Source organism: Macaca nemestrina, chromosome 12 (genome assembly GCF_043159975.1).
Source record: "Macaca nemestrina isolate mMacNem1 chromosome 12, mMacNem.hap1, whole genome shotgun sequence".
Lineage (NCBI taxonomy): Eukaryota > Metazoa > Chordata > Mammalia > Primates > Cercopithecidae > Macaca > Macaca nemestrina.
Window position 1 is genome coordinate 101,718,405 of NC_092136.1, and position 21,554 is coordinate 101,739,958.

General features: G+C 38.6%; 1 pseudogene; it reads right to left on the bottom strand.

The window, feature by feature from the left end:
• Positions 1 to 14,970: 14,970 nt before the first annotated feature.
• Positions 14,971 to 19,200, bottom strand: LOC105466508 (plastin-1-like; annotated as a pseudogene).
• Positions 19,201 to 21,554: the final 2,354 nt, after the last annotated feature.

Here is a 21,554-nt window from a genome sequence, read left to right on the forward strand (position 1 = left end):
CCTTGAATGTGCTGTAATGAATTTTATATTAAGTCCATTAAATCATAACAGGTGATAAGAAAGTACTTATAAATCAACTCAAAGAAATATTTTTCAATAGCACACATCTTCAAAACATCTATATATTCAACCTGCAAAATTCACAAGGGTGGTCTTATACAAATGTATTTTAAGGTTTTTAAAGTAAACATTTTCTAAATAATTTTTAGAAATTTAGAAACAGTGATGTTTATGACTAAACAAAACAATGACTTTTAAGGCTAAAAACTTTCCCAATAGCCCATTCCAATAAAAATACAGCTTTTAAGTAATTCTGTATGCTATAATATTGAACGCATAAATTCACTATATTTCCTAAGACTTTATCCTCAAAAATAATACATTTAAGAGGGCCTTCAAAATACTTCCTCCTCCACCTGAGCAACAAAACACCAGCTTTAGGATGTATGCTTTGTCTCTAGTTAAACTTGTTAAACTTGACCTTAAATTTCCCTGTGGGCTTCAACACTTGTTCCTCCCTGCTTGGATATGATTTTTCCTACTGTACTAACATGTTGATGCATTCATAGACACATATCCATCCATTCATTCATTATTCACTCAGTAAAGCATTCATTCAACAAATATCTGAGTTCCTACTGTGTGCCTATCATGCTGTAGATATTGAGGACATAATGATAAACAGTAGTCTCTGCCTTCATGGAGTTTTCCTTAGAATAAGGAAAATTAGCATTAATTTAGTAAAAAATAAAATAAACAATCCATATTCAGAGTGTTGGAGGATACTAGTACTCGTCAATACCCATGATTTGCCTTTTCTTGGGCACAGTACCTAGTCTGTATTTTCCAGCCCCCTTGAAGCTGCAGCCCACAAAGTGGGGATAAAGTAACTAATGGCCAATGAAATGAGGACAAAAGCATTTAAATTATTTTCCAAGTCTGGCATCAGAAACTTCTCAATGATCCTCTCCATGCCCCTTCTTCTTCATCTCCTTGATGGAAACAGGAGCCCAGTGATGGATTCCTAGAGGATCATGAGGCCACCAAGTGGAAAGAATCTGGATCCCTAAAACACAGGAAAGACCTAACAATTATGGTGTAAGTGAGAAATAAACATGGATTCTGGTAAGCCACTGAGATTTTGAACTTTTGTTTTCTTACACTATCCATGGCCTGATGCCCCCTTTTTTAGCCTTTTTGTTATGACAGCACCCATCTTCAAAAATGCTGTCTATATTAGGGTAAGAAAGCAGGCTGGATGGCTGGAAATCCATGTTATGTGATACCATAGCATTTGATAAATGACTGCCTAAGAGAATTTTGAAGGCACACAACATGAATACTAAGCTTATAACTCTACTCATAAACATTGAAAAACATAACTTAGTATGGTGTGGTGGTGGTGACTTGTTGCATTTGGCAAAGTGTTATTTTTTAAAAAGAAAGACATGAGCTCAAGAGAGAATTGGCTAGTATGCAGTAGAAATGTAAAGGAATATGAATAATTCAAACATAAGGTCCCTGCATCATCATCCCAACTGAGATCAGTGAGATTAAAATGTAATTGCTTCCCCCCCCCATCAGCCGTGGCCTACAGAGGGGAGCCACAGCTTAATTTCTTAGTGTCAATAGTGCCCCTCTCACCAGACCATTCCCTCAAACCCTAGTAAATGGTGTATCTTCCGAACCTTCCCATGAAATAAAATCACCCGTTTTGTTTTCTGGATTTATGTAACATTTCCATTCTGGCATCCCCACTTCTCTGGTCCTTTCATTTCCTTCTTCTTCCATCTACAATGACAATTCTAGTCATCACTCTTTTTCATGTTTCAAGGAATATATTGGACTTCAAGTTTGCATTTTTCCTTTCATATCTGTCAAGTTTGCCCTTTAAGGCTCAAGCTTTCTTCTAAGGATGTATTTTGTTTCAGTTTAACCAAGTTATCTGTCTTTAGTTTCCCCAGAAGGAGACCTCGAGACAAAGTGAATACAAGTTTATTTAGCAGCAGATTCAAGAAGCACCAGAAAGAGATTGGAGAAGTGCAACAAGAAAGGGAAGAAAGCCAACACTGGGTTCAGTCATGAACATATGAACTCTATGGGCACCAGGGGTTCAATCTTGCTGGGTGTAGGTGTAGTCTTTGTAACTATTCCTCAGAAATGTCACACCCAGGAGTATGGAAGATGGGAGTTTATCCTCCCACTCCTGTTCATCACTGGCTGTGAGAGCTATTAGGTTGGTGCAAAACTAATGGCGGTTTTGGCCATATTTTTAACAGCAAAAACCACAAGTATTTTGCACCAACTTAGTACTTCCTGAGAAGCAACTCACTGGTGTTTCCTACCTACTCTGCTTTCACAGAGAAAACCCTCAGAGTTGCAGGGTCTTACAGAAAGAAAGCATTGTGTATAAGGTAATAGCAGGGCTGACGAGATAGAAGTGGGGCACTGGCAGAGTCTGCTGCAGTCTACCCCATGCACTGTTCAGATCCACTCACAGTGATATCAAAGAGAAAGATATTCCAGCCAGGGAGAAGTATAAAGGCCCTGAGTAAGGCCTCACCCTCTAAACTTGCTTCCCTCTCACCAGGTAGGCTCCAGCAACTTTTCCACATCCATTCATAATCCCAGCCTGGACCTTTTGTAGGTTTTTCTTGTCTACTACTGTCTAGGTAATGACATCTTACAGAGACTATAATGCTATGCTGTTGAGGTAGACCATTGTCTCTGTTTCAATGAAAGTCAGAGGAATAGCATGATATGGAGAAACAAAAACCAAAAATCTGATGAGCCTACTAATTCTGCAGAGGAAGCCCACAGTTTTGATAGAAATGTTTATCTGTATGCAGAAAGCTTTAAGAACTTTCAAGTAAATTCCATGTTGAACCTCAATCTCTTTATTATTTATGTCATTGTTGACTTTGAATTCCTATGGCTTGCTCATTCAATGCTGTTACAGTCCTCCGTTGACCTCAAAGATAGAAAACTGCCATAAGCTTCTACCAGGACTTGCAGTTGACTTTTTAATGATTAAGTCTGATGATGTCAGCTCTACAGGGAAGGGTACATGCCATAAATGATTTAGAGACACTGAGTTAATATGAATATCAGGTTGTTTCTCTTCTCCCAAATCTTAAGTGTTGTTTTCTGAAGTATTCCAGACATCTACCAATACACTGGCTCAAGGCAGGCTCTTCTGTACCCATAGCTTCAACTGTGCTCTACATGGGAATGACTTCCCAATTGCTAATCTCTGCTTCTACCTTTCTCATGTCACCCAAATCTGCATAATCTCCTCCAGATAGATGCCTCCTGGTCATCTCAAATTAATATGTGCAAAACAGAATACCTCATCTTCCTCAGTATCATTTTATGATGTTTTAAATACATTTTAAAATAATTATTAAAGTTTTTATGACAAAGAAAAATTAAGACAGGAAGGAGAGAAAAATAGAGAATTGTATCAAGGAGAAAGAGAAGCATACCTAGAATATCATCTTTCACTGAAAACATTGCTTTGGTTTTCAAAAGTCAATAAGCAAACGCAAGCTCAGAATTAATAAAAGGATAGATTTAGGAATTAGACTTTGGGCATTAAAATGTCTTTTTCATTATTAATTTAAAATATAATTAAAGATCAATTAGAGGACATTGCGTAAGTCTTCAATAAAATGGGCATGCTAACATTTCTCTGAATAGAAATTACCATCCTAAGCTGTCTCTTCACCCTTAACTTCTCTTGCACCAAAACAAACAAACAAACAGAAAAAACTTGAATCTGATTGATGAGCTTGGAAGAATATGGGAATATTTAGCAAATCCTTCCCTTCGCTTTTGGGATCTGCTGCCTCTATATAGAGAACATTTTGGTCCACTCTTTGACCAGGTGTTAATTTCCAGAGTCAGCCTGCAGGGTTGGGAATTAATTGAGGAGCAGTAATAATAGTTCACCACCAACTTGTATCTTAACACGCCGGGTTTAGATAATCCAGGTGCTAACTATGGAAAATTGGGGGAACAGATTCACAATCCTACTCCCATCTTCAGAAAACTATTTGCCTAGTTATTTGAGTTACTCCAAGTCTATTCATGGATCATTTAGATGCCATATCTCTCTAGCCCTGGCAAATGTTCTGAAATGAATTAGTAGTAATCTGACAAGACTTTTTTTTTTTTTAATTATTATTATACTTTGAGTTCTAGGGTACATGTGCATAACGTGCAGACTTTTCTTATGACTAAAAGCTAGCTTCTATTTTATTTTTATTTCAAATTTTCTTGCCAAATAATTCATCTAAATTTCTTCACTGAGATTAATTGACAACACCAGATACTGCAATAATAAAATGTTTCAGTGCTAACAATTAGATACCCAATTTTAATGTAAACTTTCTTGCATTATAAAGCTCTCAGAGAAGAAATGAAATCTGAAGATTAAATCCATGTAAGTTATGCCCCAAAGAAGTAAATATCCAAAATTAGATTATCTTACCCTGTGAGTTAAAGACAAGAATGAAAGTAAAATGTAATTGTTAACAAGTTAGAAAATATTAAATACAAGTGTATAGAAACACTCATTCTTTTTTTCCAATCCAAGAGGATTAATCAATGGTATTAAATTCTTCTGTGCAAAAGAATTTTCGCTGATTAATGTAAAATGAATACCAGAATTAGGGGAGGGGGAAAGAGCACCATTTTATAATTCCCAATGAAATAACTGATTCAGACAATGATCAATAATGGATGAAACCAATTGAGACTTGGCAGATAAGTATACTAATTGTGAAGGGCTATGCTGCACTGTAGTAATGAACAACCCCAAAATTTCAGCAGCTTAAAACAAATAATTTTGGTTTCTCACTCATGATACATGTCCAATGCTGGCTGACAAAAGGACCTCTCCATTCGGACTCACTCAGAGATCCATCTAGAACATTGTTCCCTGATTCTGAAGCAAAAAAGTTATGTGATGATTTGCAGACTGGCTCTTAAAAGCTTCCACCTGTAAATGCCATGTTTCTTTGGCTAAATTAATTCACATGGTTATATCTAATTTCAAGAGAGTTTTGGAGGTTCAATTCTGCTTGTGCTCAGAAGAGGAAAACTGGAATATGCGTGAACAACACTAATGAAGGACCTTTCCAAAGGAGAGATCAAGCAGTCATCATTTTATCCCACTGATCTGTAATAGAAAAATCTGTCACTGTCTACCCCTGATAGAAAGCAATATGGGATACACAACACCACCTATGAAGTATGCTTGAAAAATTAAACACCAGACAAAACCAAACAAAAATATTTTAATGTAAACAAGCCCTGTAAAGGAAATAGCTGCACTGTAGGCAAGAGTAGGCCGAGTGCAGTATAACATCCAGTGCAGTATAACACAGCAGGAATGGAGCGCAGGCGCACAATCTCATGCATTATATAATCTCAGTTATATAACCATGTTATGAGTGGGCTCATCACCTGGCTCTGAACCACTGTTGCCTGTAAGGTACATAAATGTATCACCAACACTGTGAGAGGACCTGCATAATGGAGCCAGCCACCTTGCAGACAGACAAAGAGAGAGCCAGCTGCCTTGCAGGTGGACAGCAGGGAGCCAGGGAGCCAGGAAGCCACGAGTGCACCAGGGAGTGCAGATGCACGTTTTGGGGCTGTGGCCAGTGGGCGGCTGAGACAAAGGCTGACAGAGGGAGAATACAGCCATGTCCCAATTGTCTATGTCCTCCGAGTGTTCTTTCAACTACCTACCACCTGTCTACTGACTACCCTCAGACTCCAGGTTGGGCTGAAACCTGAAAGGCTCCTAGAGCTAACTCTCAGTTAACAGGGAATAAAAAAAGAAACCAATTAAATAACAAGACTAGGAAACATTAAGACAAACCTAGAATCTGAGACATGTTATGAGACGGCAAACAATTTCTTCAATGAGTCAATAGCATTCAAACAATGATTAGTAGTGAGGTTTCAGATTGAAAGAGCTAGGAGAAACATAAAAAGCAACTGTAATGTGTGATCCTTGTTTAGATCCTAATTTAAACAAGCCACCTGTAAAGAAAAAAAAATTTTCATGGAGAAGTGAATTTAGAAAGGATATTGGATGATACCCAGGAATTATTAATTTTGTGAGTTCCTATAAGATGGAAGTTATGTAAGAACATTTTCATATTTTTAGAGATGCATCTCACTGTTTGTACGAGTGAAACAGAGTGATGCCTCAGATTTACTAAAATGCATCAGTAAGAAAAAGAGTAAAACAGATATGGTAAAATCTTGAGAATTTTACCAAAGTCCAATCAGGAAGAAGAAAACTAGGTATTTAAACAGAAGGATGTCATACAAAAATAAAAATAAGAAAAGATTATTTAACGGTGGTAAAAGAATGGAGAAGCCCAACAAGGGATGAACTCTGCAGTAGCAAAAACTTGCTACCACCTTTTGACTTGGAATGCAACAGTAGAAAGTACCGATGGAGCTGAACCACCACAGCTGGGCTGCCCAGCATTACCAGGGACCTGAAGAAGGACTGTCTGATAAGAGCAGGATCTTCCAAAATGCAGTGGCTGCCTGAGACCTGGGGAAGCAAGCACTGGTATAATCTCGTTCTCCCCTCTCCCTCCAGTATTCCACAAGGGCTTTCTTGAACTGAAACCTCTAGAAGGGAGAAAGCAAGAAGGGAAGCCTGGAAATGTAGTTTTGGTTTTATTGGAGGTGGAGGAGACTCGTACACATTTGCAGAAAGATTTTAAATTTATTACAAAGATACTCTCTTTATGTGTGCAACCTCATCCAGAAATTGTTACCCACATGACAAGTGGGTTCAATTGCTTGGCAAGTGACAGTCCGATGACCACAACCCACAACCAAGGAGGATTTTAAAAGGGGATTTTATTACTTGCAACAAGTAAAGAGGATACCCGGTATAGTTACCCAAAGCAGTGTCTCCTCGAAGATGAAAATAGGTCTTTGATTGAGCTGGTTAGCTGAGTCATTGTACGTAGAGGTGGAGTAAAGGCAGCACAGGCACATGCCCATCATGCTTCTACATACATGGTATCAATAGCAAACGGCCAAGAAGCTCCTCCCAGGGTGGGGTTCTTAGTATGGTAATGAGGAGAGTTCACCAAAGTTCATCCCCAACTCAGGTATCTCTGGACCCAACTGATGTTTGTCTTTCAGGGCCTGAGCTTCTTCCTGGAACTTTAAGTGGGTACTTTTTCACAGTATGTACCTGAAAACCCAGGCACCCTGAGTTACAGCATTCTCAATGCTCGCCTCTTCCGTGCCTCAATTTCAAAAGATCCAAAATGTTAACAATCGATAATGATTTCACCCTACCAACTGAGGAAACGTGGATTTTCAGCCCTTACCTCACAGTTATTCCAGACAAAATTAGGTTCTCAGAACACCAGAGACTGAAGCAGAAGCTTAGTGGTACCTGAGGAGAAAACACGGGCAAAGATGTTCTCTTTTTTCAGCCTTGACAATATGAAATCTTGATTCTGTGACTTGGGAACCTGATGAGAAATTTCACCAATTTGTAAAGGTTAGTCTTGGCATTGTGCCTTTACTACACCTAGAAGGGAGACTTACCTGGGCAACTTGTCTCTCTCTCAGAGAATGACATTGAGACCATCTTCACTTCTTGATCTATTTAGAAACTTGCCTTGAGTCAGACCCAGTTATCTCACATGAAGTAATTTTTTGCTTCCATTATACATATTCAAAACTCTGGCCTTGTCCCTGGGATTGCAGAAATTAAAGGAATCAAATGGGAACTGGAAACTGAGTGGGGGTTCTATCTGGCAGCAGCAGCTCTTGGGTATCCCATTCACAGGCATTTTTCCCTCCTGTGCCAGAGGGTCTGGTGAGGCACTGATGAGGACTGGGAAACCCTCTCACTAAGGAAAATCTGATCCTAGTCATCACATATGTCTCAACTGGAAAAGGATGCTTTTTCTGCAAATTCCTACAACTGATACTGCCTCTGGGGCCTGGTGAGGATTAATACTGCTGGCTGGTGCTGCACTGTCTTTTTCCTCAGATACTGAATGTTCCAGGCCTTAAGCACCATTTCTTTCTGCTCTGATCATGGAGGCTGGCTCAGCTGAACTTGGACTTTACCTCTGTGCATCAAGGGCTAGCACCATTTCCTGTTTATGAGTGTCTTCTTTGCTTTTATTTTTGTTTAGCCAAACTTCCATCTTTCCAAAATATCTCCTTTAGATTTTGCTTTTCAGGGTGAAAGAAGAAATAAGTTCAGATGCTGCCTGATTTAACTCTGATTTGAAAAATAAATGCACCCAACAAACCAACACGTAATCCTAGTCTGGGCTTAAGCTATTATTAAACACCACTTCTTATCCAATTCATCTTGACTCTTCCTTTCTATAAAGTTATAATAGTATAAATTTCTTAAGAATGGTCCCTCAGAAGACTAGGAATAGCTGCATCCCCACCTATAATTAATGCACCACTTTTACACCTACCAGAAATTTTTTACAGCATTTTTCTCGAATCTTCCTGGTTATCTCCTCAAAAATCTCTACACACGTAATTTATTTTGTACAGCTATCTGAAGTTTAAAGGAGTAGTTGTTCAATTTCTCTTCCTAAAGACTTTCTACTCAGAGCTTTGAGTGGCAATCATAGATTTCTGGATTCTGACCATCTATGGGACAGTCATTCCAGTCTGCTCATTAGGATTATGCCCCCTTTCTCTGATTTTTTGGCTACACTCCATCTGATCTAGTTAAAAATTCAAATATCTATCCAGTTTCTAATACCATTTTAAAAAACAGGTAGGCAGAGTAAGTCTTTTTCCTTTTTTAACTTATTTCATCTTCAAGTTTTTATTTCCCTGTCATATCTGTCAAGTCTGTCCTCTAAGGTCTAACCTTTATTCTAAGGAAATACTGCATTTCTCCAATTTATCCAAGCTATCTTTCTGAGGTTCCCTCAGAAGCAGACCTTGAGACAAGGCGAGTGCAGTTCATTTGGCAGGCAGGCGATGCTCTAGGAAGCACCACTAGGGGAGTGGGGAATGAGACAGGAAAGAGGAGGGAGCCACTACAGTGTTCAATTATGAGTAGATGGGCTCTGCGGGCATCTGGGACTCAATCTAATGGGTGCTTTGGGTGGTTGTCCCACTGAAGAATGAAGAAGAGGGGAATTTATCCCCCAACTCCTGTCCATCATTGGTTGAGAGCTACCCCATAGTCACTATAAATACTGTTGTTTCAGTCTCTTCCAAGCTCTAGAAATATTGCATAAGTAAGCCAGTGCATTACTGTCTACTGTGTTCATTCCCAATTTTTCCACAGGTGGGAGCTTTAGCAATAGTGATGCTACAGTATTCCAGATGTTTCCCCATCTCACATTTACTGCCAGCAGTGAGGTACTTATTGCTATTTGGACAGTGACTGTTTCAATTCCACAATCCCATCCTGAGGCTCTGCTTTGGAATATACCTTAGAACCATTGTCTTCCGTTGAGCCACTCCTGAAATAAAACTGGATATAAGGATTTGAGTGAAAGTTTTCTATTTTGGAAGTGATCCCAGGAAGCACTAATAAGGGAGTGGAGAAGTGAGACAAGGAAAGAAATGACACCAATACAGTGTGTGTTAACAAGGAAGTTACTGATGTGAGCCCCATCCCACTGAGGACATCATGAGATCTATGTATGTCTCACAGTTATTTCATGGGGAAGGAAGCTGATGGTTTAGCCACCAGCGCTTGTCAGTCCTTACCTGAAGACTGCCCCAGGGTGTTATTTCCTGGGCAATTCCACCTTTTTCTGGGCAAAGGCTAAGCATGTGTCTTGGTCCTCTTGGGCTGCTATAACAAAATACCATAAACTGGGTGACTTACAGATAATAGAAATTTATTTCTCACAGTTTTGGAGGCTGAGAAGTCCAAGATCAAGCCACCAGTAGATTCAGTGTCTGGTGAGGGAGGGCCCACTTCCTGGTCCATAGAGGGTGGTCTTCCCAGCCTCACATGGCAGAAGCAGCAAGAGAGCTCCCTGAGGTCTCTCTTGGAAGGAGGTGAGCATTGTAAGGACACTCATTCTATTCATGAGGGCTCTACTCTCATGACCTAAACACCAACCAAAGAATCCATCTCCAGATACCATGGATTTGAGGAACATAAACCTTTAGTCTATAGCAGGACATGACCAGAAAAGGCCTCAGAGATAGTATTGCAGAGGTCTGCAATGGGAAGCTGCAGAAATATAGAGGAATAGCAAGTATTTAGAAGATAAGGGTGGGCACCAATATCTGCCATATAGTCTTCCTTCATTTTGTTTCCATGGTTCTGCTCTTACTGTTTTGATAATCAGACTAAAATAGGTTTTTCAAATCAATCTTACTCTTCTTTAGTCCTTAAAGTTGATTCCTAGAGATGGACAATTCCAGGCATAGGCCTTTTTTTTTTTTTTTTTTTTTTTTTTTTTGAGACAGAGTCTCGCTCTGTCACCCAGGCTGGAGTGCAATGGCATGATCCAGGCTCGCTGCAAGCTCTGCCTCCCGGGTTCATGCCATTCTCCTGCCTCAGCCTCCTGAGTAGCTGGGACTACAGGTGCTCACCACCACGCCCAGCTCATTTTTTTTTTTTTTTTTTTTTTGTATTTTGTTGTAGAGATGGGGTTTCACCATGTTAGCCAGGATGGTCTTGATCTCCTGACCTCGTGGTCTGCCCACCTCGGCCTCCCAAAGTGCTAGGATTACAAGCATGAGCCACCACACCCAGCCCAGGCATAAACCTTTTTAAATTGTCAACTTAGACTTTGAATTTGCAACTGCTTTATTTCTCAATGAAAAATCTGACATATTTTCCTTAGAATAATGATCCCCATTCTTTTCAGTTTGTTTATTAATGAAATGCACCACTTTCCTCTCGGCAAAGCTACAGTTTGGACTTCTGAAACTTAAAACAGTGATTAGAGATAATGAAGTTAACTAGAGTGAGATTCAACTGGAGGCTAAATAGTGTGGAGTGACTCTTGAACTTACTAGCAAGCTTCTCCGGATCCATCCAATGGCCCGAGATGCAGGTAGTGAAATTTGAACTAGGTTAGCTCTGACTACTTAGGCCTAGGACTAGCAATTTAAGCAAGAGTGCTATAAGATCCATTTATATATTGCATATATCTATTCCAAATTATATTTTCTGACATGGAACTTTTGTGTCAAAAGCATACACTTTTTAAAAACTGTCTAAATATATTTAAGAAAAGTTAATCCATTTTAAACACCAACCAAGAGTATGTAAAAGTTTCTATGAACCCTCTCCAATACTAAGTATTTTGATTTCCTCTTTACCTTTGACAAGATAGAGCATGACATACTATCTGATCTAAACTTTGTTCTAGGGATTTTGAGTAGTTTTGTTACCCTATTGCTAATTTGTGTTGAGTGTATGTGAATTTGTGTGAGGTCTTTATATATTAGGCTCTATTATAAATCTTTTCTAATACTTTCATTTACCTTTCAAATTTATCTTATGACATACCAAATGTGTATACTCATATATACATTTGATATATATGAGTATACCAACACAATAATACTCAGATCTATTCATTTTAAAATAAATTTTCAAATTATTACATGTTTAAAACTTTCTTTAATTCAGGGGTATATTTGCAGGATGTACAGGTTTGTTACATAGGTAAACGTGTGTCATAGAGGTTTGTTTTACCAATTATTTCATCACCCAGGTATTAAGCCTAGTATTATTTTCCTTGACTCTTTCCTTCTTCCCACTCTCCACCCTTCAATAGGCCCCAGTGTCTATTGTTCACCTCTATGTGTCCATGTAGCCTCATCATTTAGCTCCCATTTATAAGTGAGATCGTGTGGTATTTGGTTTTCTGTTGCTGTGTTACTTTGCTAAGGATAATGGCCACCAGATCCACCCATGTCCCTGCAAAGAACATGGTTTCATTCTTTATTGTGGCTGCATAGTAGTAAATGGTATATATGTACCACATTTTCTTTATCCAGTTTATCACTTAGGGACATTTGGGTTGACTCCATATCTTTGCTATTGTAAATAAAGCTGCAATGGACATACACATGTGTGTATCTTTATAATAGAATGATTAATAGTCCTTTGGATATATACCCAGTAATGGGATTGCTGGATTGAATGGTATTTCTGACTTTAAGTCTTTGAGTAATTGGCACACAGTCTTCCACAATGGTTGAACTAATTTGCACCCCCACAAACAGTGTATAAGCATTCTTTGAAACTTTTTTTGTTATGATTTCCATTACTTTAAGTTCAAAAGTCATTCTTCATCTCCATATTAGAAATATGTACTTAGATTTTCTTCTAAATGTTAATGGTATTTTTTTACATTTAAAATTTCAACATGTATGGAATTTAATATGTTATTTTTTCTAATTATTATTCGTTTGTCCCTAAACGTTGGGTGACTCCCTCTTTTACCCAATTCCTTGCATTTTTTAATAAAGCCATATGCACACAAGAATACCTTCATGTTACTTTACTGTTCCATTTATCTCTAAATCCTTATGCTAATATCACATTATTTTGCTAAATATCTAATGTATCAAATACCCCCACATTTTAAATCCATTTACAAAATTTCATTAACTACACATATTTGCTTTCTCTTCAAATGGACTTCAAAATTTTATTAGCTACTTTTACTTGTTTATTCTTCAGGAGTACTTTAAAATCACTACCACATTCAAAATTACTCTAAAGCCTAATGGGATTTTTATAGGCATTTCATTATAAATTAATTTAGAAATTGATTTTTAAATAATGCTTAGCCTTTCAAGAATGTGGCATGCAGCATAATTCAGTCACTTCTACTTTTCATGTCCCATGGCAGCTTATTTTTTCTCAAATAGGATTTGCTTACATATTATTAAGGGACATAATATAGACAGCTGATGTACAAAAGCAAATAGGTGTATATAAATCAAAGCACCCATTATACAACATACATGTGCCTATACAATAATAAAGATTTGCCCTGGCACCTGAGACATCTTTCTGTCCTACTTGCTAGTCATTGCTAGAATACTTATTTGTAACCAGTTTCAATAGTCAGGGTCCTGGCAGAAAACCAGATGACACACTCAAAGGGATTATTGATAAGAGTTCATGAAAAGTCTATTGACAGAGGCAAGAACATGATTAGGGATCCAACAAGGGGTGAAGAAGCACAGGGGACTGACAGCAATAGGAAGCCATCACCTTCACTAGCCTGAAGGGTAAGGAAAAGGTGTTGTGCCGTTTCCACAACCCATTGAGAGCTGTAGCTATGGAAGAAGATGGCCTGAGTAGATACCTGGCCTGAAAGGAAATAAACAGCAAATAAATACTATGATTTTTATCTGTTTCTACATTTTGCTCTCCAGCTAGCACCTCCCATTTCCTGAATCCAACCAAAAGGAAAAGAGCAGAGGAAGACAGGTGATATATTCTGAAAAAGTCAACCTCCCTTCCAGGTAGAAAAGTACAGGAAAGGACAAAGAAGAGCTCTCAAGAGCCTGATAGATGAGGAGATAGACAAAGCATGGCTTTTTAATAGAATAAAAACCCATGTAAGTGTAGAAATACAAAAAGACTTGCACAGGTTGACAAAGACAAATATTGAAAATAGAGTGAATAAGAACAGTTTTTAAAGAATGTAAATTTCTGCATGATTCAATTCATGTCTATTTTGGAAACACAGGAAGCAATAATATATATTTTGTGCACATAAACCTATGTATTAAAAGTAATATCAAAAATTTAAAAACATATAAAATAAGAATAGATGCTAAATTTAGTTAGTGGTTACCTCTAGGAATGGAGAGAACGAATGCTATGGAGATTTGAGGCTTCCACTGCACTCCAGCCTGGGCAACAGACAAAAACCCAGTCCCTAAAATTAATAATAACAATAATATTCACAAATCCTAAAAATTACTATTGAATTTTAATGAGAATCTGGAAAATCAAATGTTTTAATTGTTTTCTATTAACTTTTTTCAATAAACATGCTAAACACTTTTTAAAAAATGATTTCATGCCTTTCTAAAATCTAGGTGTAAGTACATAAATTTCTGTTATAGTTTTTTCTGTATATACTTCTCTGTATTTTGAAATATTTCATAATTAACTATAAAATAAAGAGCCAATATGAAAAAGAAAGAGAGAAAGAGGAAGAGCTTAGTCCGGCCCATGAGAGAAGGCAGCTGCCATGTTTCCTACAGGAACAAATCAAGGACCCAGGACACACAATTGGAGGGGTAACAGTGTCTTCATGAAGTCCTCCAGCAGCCTCTGCTCCAGAAGCCATGCCTGTGTGTGTCCTCCTCAGTCCAGCATCACTTCCCTCAGAATCAGTGGGACTTGCAACCAGATTCTGGCGTTAGGTTTTCCCTAAGTCTTTTTTTTTAAGAGAGCAAACTTTGAAGTTTATTCAATAATTAGTCCTCATATATAAAAAAGTTTCATATTAATGAATAATACACGTCACTTCAAGGTTTTAGACAATATAAAAACTTACAGAAAAGTGTTTTTAGACCACTTTACATAGTTGGAGGAAGAAAACAAAAGGATTAAACTAAATTATGAGTTCAAATACAGTTATGATCAAAATTATGTAAAACAAAAAAATCAAAACACATTTTGCAGCAGAACCTGTAAAAGCTTTTTTGTATTCATCTTTTTGAACCATGAAATAGAATGAATTTGTCTTATTTTAATAAGATTTTCAAGAAACAGAAATAATTTAATCATGAAGTATGAGCTTGAAAATGAACATATTCTATTATCAGTATCAATTGGTGAATTAACTGTTATCCAAAAAGGTTGACAAGTTCTAACTAGTATGAACAGAATATTGAATTCATTAATGAATATATAACTATTTTGGGCACACAAATAATCCCTAGTTTTATACCCACTGCATTTCAAAATTCTTTAAACTGCGGGGCATTCGATGTATTTAATGTGGCAGAAAAAATATTAAATGATTCATTATTTTATTCTGTTCAGTCCTTTTCCCATTAAACAAGAAAACACTGACATAACCATTTTTGGTTTCACTTCCACAAGGTCAACACGTAATGCATATATCTGGGCACTGATCTCACAAGCAACTGAAGTGGCATATCTTGAAGCTGGAAATAAAAGTATTTGTATTTGCACTTTAAAAAGTACACTTTCACCCTTTCCAAGATCTGATGACATATTCAATGTGTACCTTCTCATCAGCTGCCATAACCAATGCCAGAATAAATGTTGAATTCCCTTCATTTAGGTCCTGCCCAGCAATGCCAACGAAGGAGAATTTGGCTTTGTTCATATTCAATGCACACCTTCTCATCAGCTGCCATAACCAACGCCAGAATAAACACTGAATTCCCTTCATTTAGGTCCTGCCCAGCAATGCCAATGAAGGAGAATTTGGCCTTATTCTTCCCAAGTTCCACTGCATGGTTAGTTATCAATGTTTATGTTCTCTCCAAGGGCAGGATAAGGGGGTTTGTTAACATGGCTCCAGTTGAATGAGACTCAGATCATATCATAGAGCTGAAAGATCGCTCAAGCATCTGCAAGGTAACTGTACAAATGATAAATGTATGCATTCATTCCCAAGGAATTCACCAGTTCTGAAATGTCCCCTCTTCTTTGCTCTCTGCCTCCAATAAGTTTATATTCATGTCATTATTATCCAACTTGTGTAGGCATGAATAGGTATTAAACAGATTAACTATGAAAGCTAAATTAAGTTTAGGATTGCCTGAAACCACATCCGCAGGAGTAACAAACTGTTTGCAGCCAAGTTGATCTACTTCTTGAAGCATATGTCCAGCACACTTCAGATCATTTTTCTTATGAAATCCTGAAGATGGACTGGAAATTCCATATTCCCAGTAACCTTTAGGGTCCATTTGTTTAAGCAGATGAAAATAGGCTCTTGAATCCTTATTGCCTTGGCTGAAGTTGTTGATGGTACACCATCCTGCCTCAGCCAGATGATAGTTCACCCATTACAGTAGTAAGTCCTTAGGAGAAAGCTACATCAGCACCTCTAGTTCCTCACCTTCATTTAGCAATGCAATCAGAGCTTCATTCCTAGAAATCTCATCAAAAAGACCAACTTAGATGATCTACCAGAGAAGTCCTAAGATCAAACGAGGTTTTCCTTCTTTGAGATTCTTTGCACTGATGTTGACCCCTGTACAACCAATGGTTGAGACAGAATTTGTGTCCAGTGTATTAGTCCATTCTCATGCTGCTATAAAGAACTGCCCAAGACTGGGTAATTTATAAAGAGGTTTAATTGACTACAGTTCCACACGGCTGGGGAAGTCTCAGGAAACTTACAATCATGGTGGAAGAGGAAGCAAACACATCCTTCTTCACATGGCAGCAGGAAGGAGAAGTGCCAAGCAAAAGCGGGGAAAGACCCTTATAAAACTATCAGATCTCATTTGAACTGACTATCATAAGAACAGCATGAGGGTAACTGCTCCTGTGGTTAAATTACCTCCCACCAGATGTCTCCCACAGCAGGAGGAGATTATGCGAACTACAATTCAAGGTGAGATTGGGTGGGGACACAGAGCCAAACCATATTATTCTACCCCTGGCCCCTCCCAAATTGTATGTCTTCACATTTCAAAATACAATCATGCCCTTCCAACAGTCCCCCAAAGTCTTAACTCATTCTGGTTAACTCAGAAGTCCAAGTCCAAAATCTCATCTGAGACAAGGCAAACCCCTTCCGTTTATGAGCCTGTAAAATCAAAAGCAAGTTACTTCCTTCCTAGATACAGTGGGGGTACAGGCATATTACACCTGTTTCAAATGGGAAAAATTGGCCAAAACAAAGGGGCTATAGGCCTCATACAAGTTTAAAATCCAGTAGGGAAGCCAAATGTTAAAGCTCCAAAATCATCTCCTTTGACTCCATGTCTCACATCCAGGGCATGCTGATGCAAAAGATGAGATCCCACAGCCTTGGGCAGCTCTGCCCCTGTGACTTTGCAGGGCACAGTCCCCCTCCTGACTGCTTGTGTTGAGTCTCTGTGGCTTTTCCAGGCTCACAGTGCAAGCTGCCAGTGGATCTATCATTCTGAGGTCCAGAAGACAGTGGTCTTCTTCTCACAGCTCTGCTAAGCAGTGCCCCAGTGGGGACTCTGTGTAGGGGCTTCAGTCCCACATTTCCCTTTCTCACTGGCCTAGCAGAGGTTCTCCATGAAGGCTCCACCACTGCAGCAAACTTCTGCCTACACATCCGGATATTTCCACACATCCTCTGAAATCTAGGTAGAGGTTCCCAAACCTCAATTCTCGACTTCTGTGCACCCTCAGGCCCAACACCATGCGTTAGCCACCAAGGCTTGGAGTTTGCACCCTTTGAAGCCACGACCTCAGCTCTACCATGGCCTCTTTTAACCATGTCTGGGACACAGGGCACCAAGCCCTGAGACTGCACAAAGCAGCAAGGACCTGGTCCTGGCCCATGAAACCATTTTTCCTTTCTGAGGCTCTGGGCCTGTGATGAGACGGACTGCTGGGATGACCTCTGACATGCCCTGGAGACATTTTCCCCATTGTCTTGGTGATTAACATTTGGCTCCTCAGTACTTATACAAATTTCTGCAGACTGCTTGAATTTCTCCTCAGAAAATGGGTTTTTCTCTTCTATCACATTGTCAGGCTGCAAATTTTCCTAACTTTGCTTCCCTTTTAAACATAAGTTCCAATTCCAAACCACATCTTTGTGAGTATATAAAACTGAATGCTTTCAACAGCATCCAAGTCACGTCTTGGACACTTTGCTGCTTAGAAATTTCTTTCGCCAGATACCCAAAATCATCTCTCTCAAGTTCAAAATTCCACAGATCTTTGAGATCTTTGGGCAAAGGAAGAGGCAAAAAGAAAAAAAAAAAAAAAAAAGCCAGTCTCTTTACTAAAACATACTGAGAGTCACCTTTATTCCAGTTCCTAACAAGTCCCTTATCTCCATCTGAGACCATTTCAGCCTGGACTTCATTGTCCATATCACTATCAGCATTTTGGTCAAAGCCATTTAACAAGTCTCTAGAAAGTTCCAAACTTTCCCACATCTTCCTGTCTTCTGAGCCCTCCAAACTGTTCCAACCTCTGCCTGTTACCAAGTTCCAAAATCACTTCCAAATTTTCAGGTAATTTTACAGCAGTGTCCCACTATCGAGTACCAATTTATTGTATTAGTCCATTCTCACATGGCCTTAAGGAAATGCCCAAGACTGGGTAATTTATAAAGGAAAGAGCTTTAATTGACTTGCCATTCCACAGGGCTAGGGAAGCCTCAGGAAACTTACAGTCATGGTGAATGGTGGATGGAGAAGCAAACACATCCTTCTTCACATGATGGCAGGAAGGAGAATTGCAGGTCAAAAGGGGGGAAGCCCCTTATAAAGCCATCAGATCCCCTGAGAACTCACTATCATGAGAACAACATGAGGATAACTGCCCTCATGATTAAATTACCTCCCACCAGGTCTCTCCCATGACACTTGGGGATCATGGGAACTATAATTCATGGTGAGATTTGGGTGGGGACACAGAGCTAAATCATATCGACTAGGTTTAAACTTTCAGAAAGAGTGAAAGTGGTGAGCTTTTTATTAATGGCTATTTCATCAGTTGTATCTGGTTCAAATAAATTGATCATTTTGCAAAGAAGGATGAGATCTGCAAGTAACTTAAAGATACTGCCATCATTGAAGTTCATGGGTATAAGATGCTTCATTTACAAGACTACAGTCAGGTTCATTCTCCAGGGCTTTGTTTATCCAGTTAACAAAAGCCCCTTTTTTCCCCCTGATATGAATGTTGTGTGCCCTTACTGGAAATAGATGAAGTTCCTCTCACAGCAGTAATTATTTGCCTCATGTTCATTATTTTTCAGGATGTTTTGCTAATATCTTTCCTTTTTAATTCTTGCATCAGTGACACAAATTCTTCAAATTGATTTTGCCATGTTGGTTGTTGTCAGCAACTGCTAGAATTTTCTCATATACCTTGTAGCCTGGCATAGGAAGGCTTGCTTCATTAAACAGGTCTTGGAGTTCACAGTCGCAGACATACCCACTATTGTGAATAATCCCACTAAACACTTCTTTTACTTCTTCAAGCTCCTCCCAAGAAATGGTAGTAGTACTATTTCCAACTTTGGACAGGAAAGACTACCATCAGGTCTTCATATCTCTTTATCTTGTAGTTTACTAGCTGCTTTCACATTCACTATCTTGTTTAAGCATCAAACCCACAGCTGAAGAGAAGGCCTCCCTTCTCAAGGGGTCAGAAACAGAATCACAAACTTTGACTTCTCATCCATCATTCCCCTAAGTCTTAACTTTAAGTGATGTTGTCAGTTTTCCTCCTTTATGGTGACTGGATGGGCATTTTTAAAAGGAAGCTGAGAAAACCCCCATTAGCTGCTTACATCTAGGCATCATTTTAAACTGCAGTGCACAATAATGAATCAGCTTAAATAAATCCAGTCGTGCTAAGGTTCTTAAGACACTGGATTGTAATTTATCTTTTTTCTGTTCTCTAGTAGCCTATCAGTTCATCTGGGGCAGAAAATCTTTTTTTCTTATTTATCTCTGGGTCTTCAGCATCTGGCATAGTGCTTGATATCAATCAAAGCAAACAGCTGTGTTTGAGATGTGATGAAAATTTAGACATGTAGAGAATCGAATGGTAAGAGGAACAAAATTTTAAAAAGGAAATCATAGGAAAGAATTTTGAGGAAAAACTATATCTTATAATGAAACACATCTATTGCAAATTAGGACAATTTTGACAATATATTTATTTCTGAATACAGATTATAAGATATAATTATTATTCTATGATATATGAATATACGCATGTATGGCATATATAACATGATATATTTTATATTGGAAAGTTATTTCTGCTTGAAATACAACACAATGAGCACCTGTATAGCCTTCATCTAGATAAAGGTTCTTTATAGCTATTTTTCCCCTATCCAGGATTCAATCGAGGGATTATGCATTTCATTTGGTTGTCACATCCTTTTAGCCTTTGATGGAGAACATACACACACACACACACACAAACACACGCTCTTTTTTGTTCTTTGTGACAGTAGCATTTGTCCAGGCAATTTGTCTTGTATCTCAATCTTGATTTCTCTGATAGGAGACAAATCTTTATATTTAGATGCAGGTTAGGTATGGTTGGCAAAAATACTGCTTAGGTGATTTTGTGTGTCTCAGAAGATGTATCATCACCAGAAGTACATAATGTCAGTTTGTTCCAGTGTTAATGATGCTAAATTTCATCAGTCAAGGTAGTGTCATCAAATCTCTCCAATAAAGTTACTGTTTTCTCTTTGTAATTAAATAACATGTAGAGCAATGTTTTGAGACTATTCTGTTAACCCAATGAATTTAGTGTCCATTGATAAATCTTCCTTGAATTATTACATGTGTTGCAAAATAATGGTTTTCTAATTATTTCACTTTCTCCACTTAAATTAGCTGATATGCTCTGTAAAGAAGAGTTTCTCCCTCCACACACTGACCTTTATTTTATAAGTGTGTAGTTACAGACTCTATTTCTGCCTTTGATGTATTTTAATCCATTACCATTATTATGGTTTTGATGCTCAGATTGTCTCACACTTAGCCAATGAGAACTCCTCCAAACTGGCTTCTGAGTCATTTTGATGTACTTCTCTCATTTGCTGAACACATATTTGCTTTCTGACCCAACAAGATATGACAGTCTCTCCTTTTACTTTCCCTTCTCCAGACCTGTGAACAGCCTTTACTGTAAGGAACCTGCTGCCTTTTACTGAGGATGGTACTTAGATCCCATGGCCCATTGAGTTACTGTTACTGAGTATGGCCTAAAGACTTCTCTAACCCATGTCTACTACCTCCACCCTACTCCATGGCAACAATCCTCAGTTGGTCTTCTGACAAGAAATCTGGCTTCCTTTCATCCACTTGCTCACACTATAGTCAGTGTGATCTTGCCAAATCTAAATTTGTCCCTGCCATACCATGTGCGTGTGCATGCATACATTCATGCAGTTCGTAACACACTTGAAACAATTCAGTGGTTGCCCTTTGGGTTGCAGAATGAACACCAAGAACATTAGAATGACCAAAAAGCATGTGGGCACATGGCTCGTCCTTTTTCCACACCCTAGTTGCATCTGGCCACTTTTCCCCAGCTCTCTATGCTTTATCAGCATTGGCCTCTTTTCCAAACATACCATGCTATCTCCCATCACAGGCTATTGTATGTTCTGCTCTCTGTCTAACATGGTGCCCTCTCACCTGGTATGTCAGATTCCTGACATATTGGTTTAGTGCCTCAGCTTCCCCTCCACGCATAGCTGGAGTGGACTCTCCATATGGGTTTGACTCACTTTGCACTCACAGCTTCTTGCCCCTTTTTTACTTTCTGCCCAGGGCTTCTCGGATTCAGTGGGCAAGAGCAGGAGCACGCTTCACATATAAGCATGTGTTGGGGA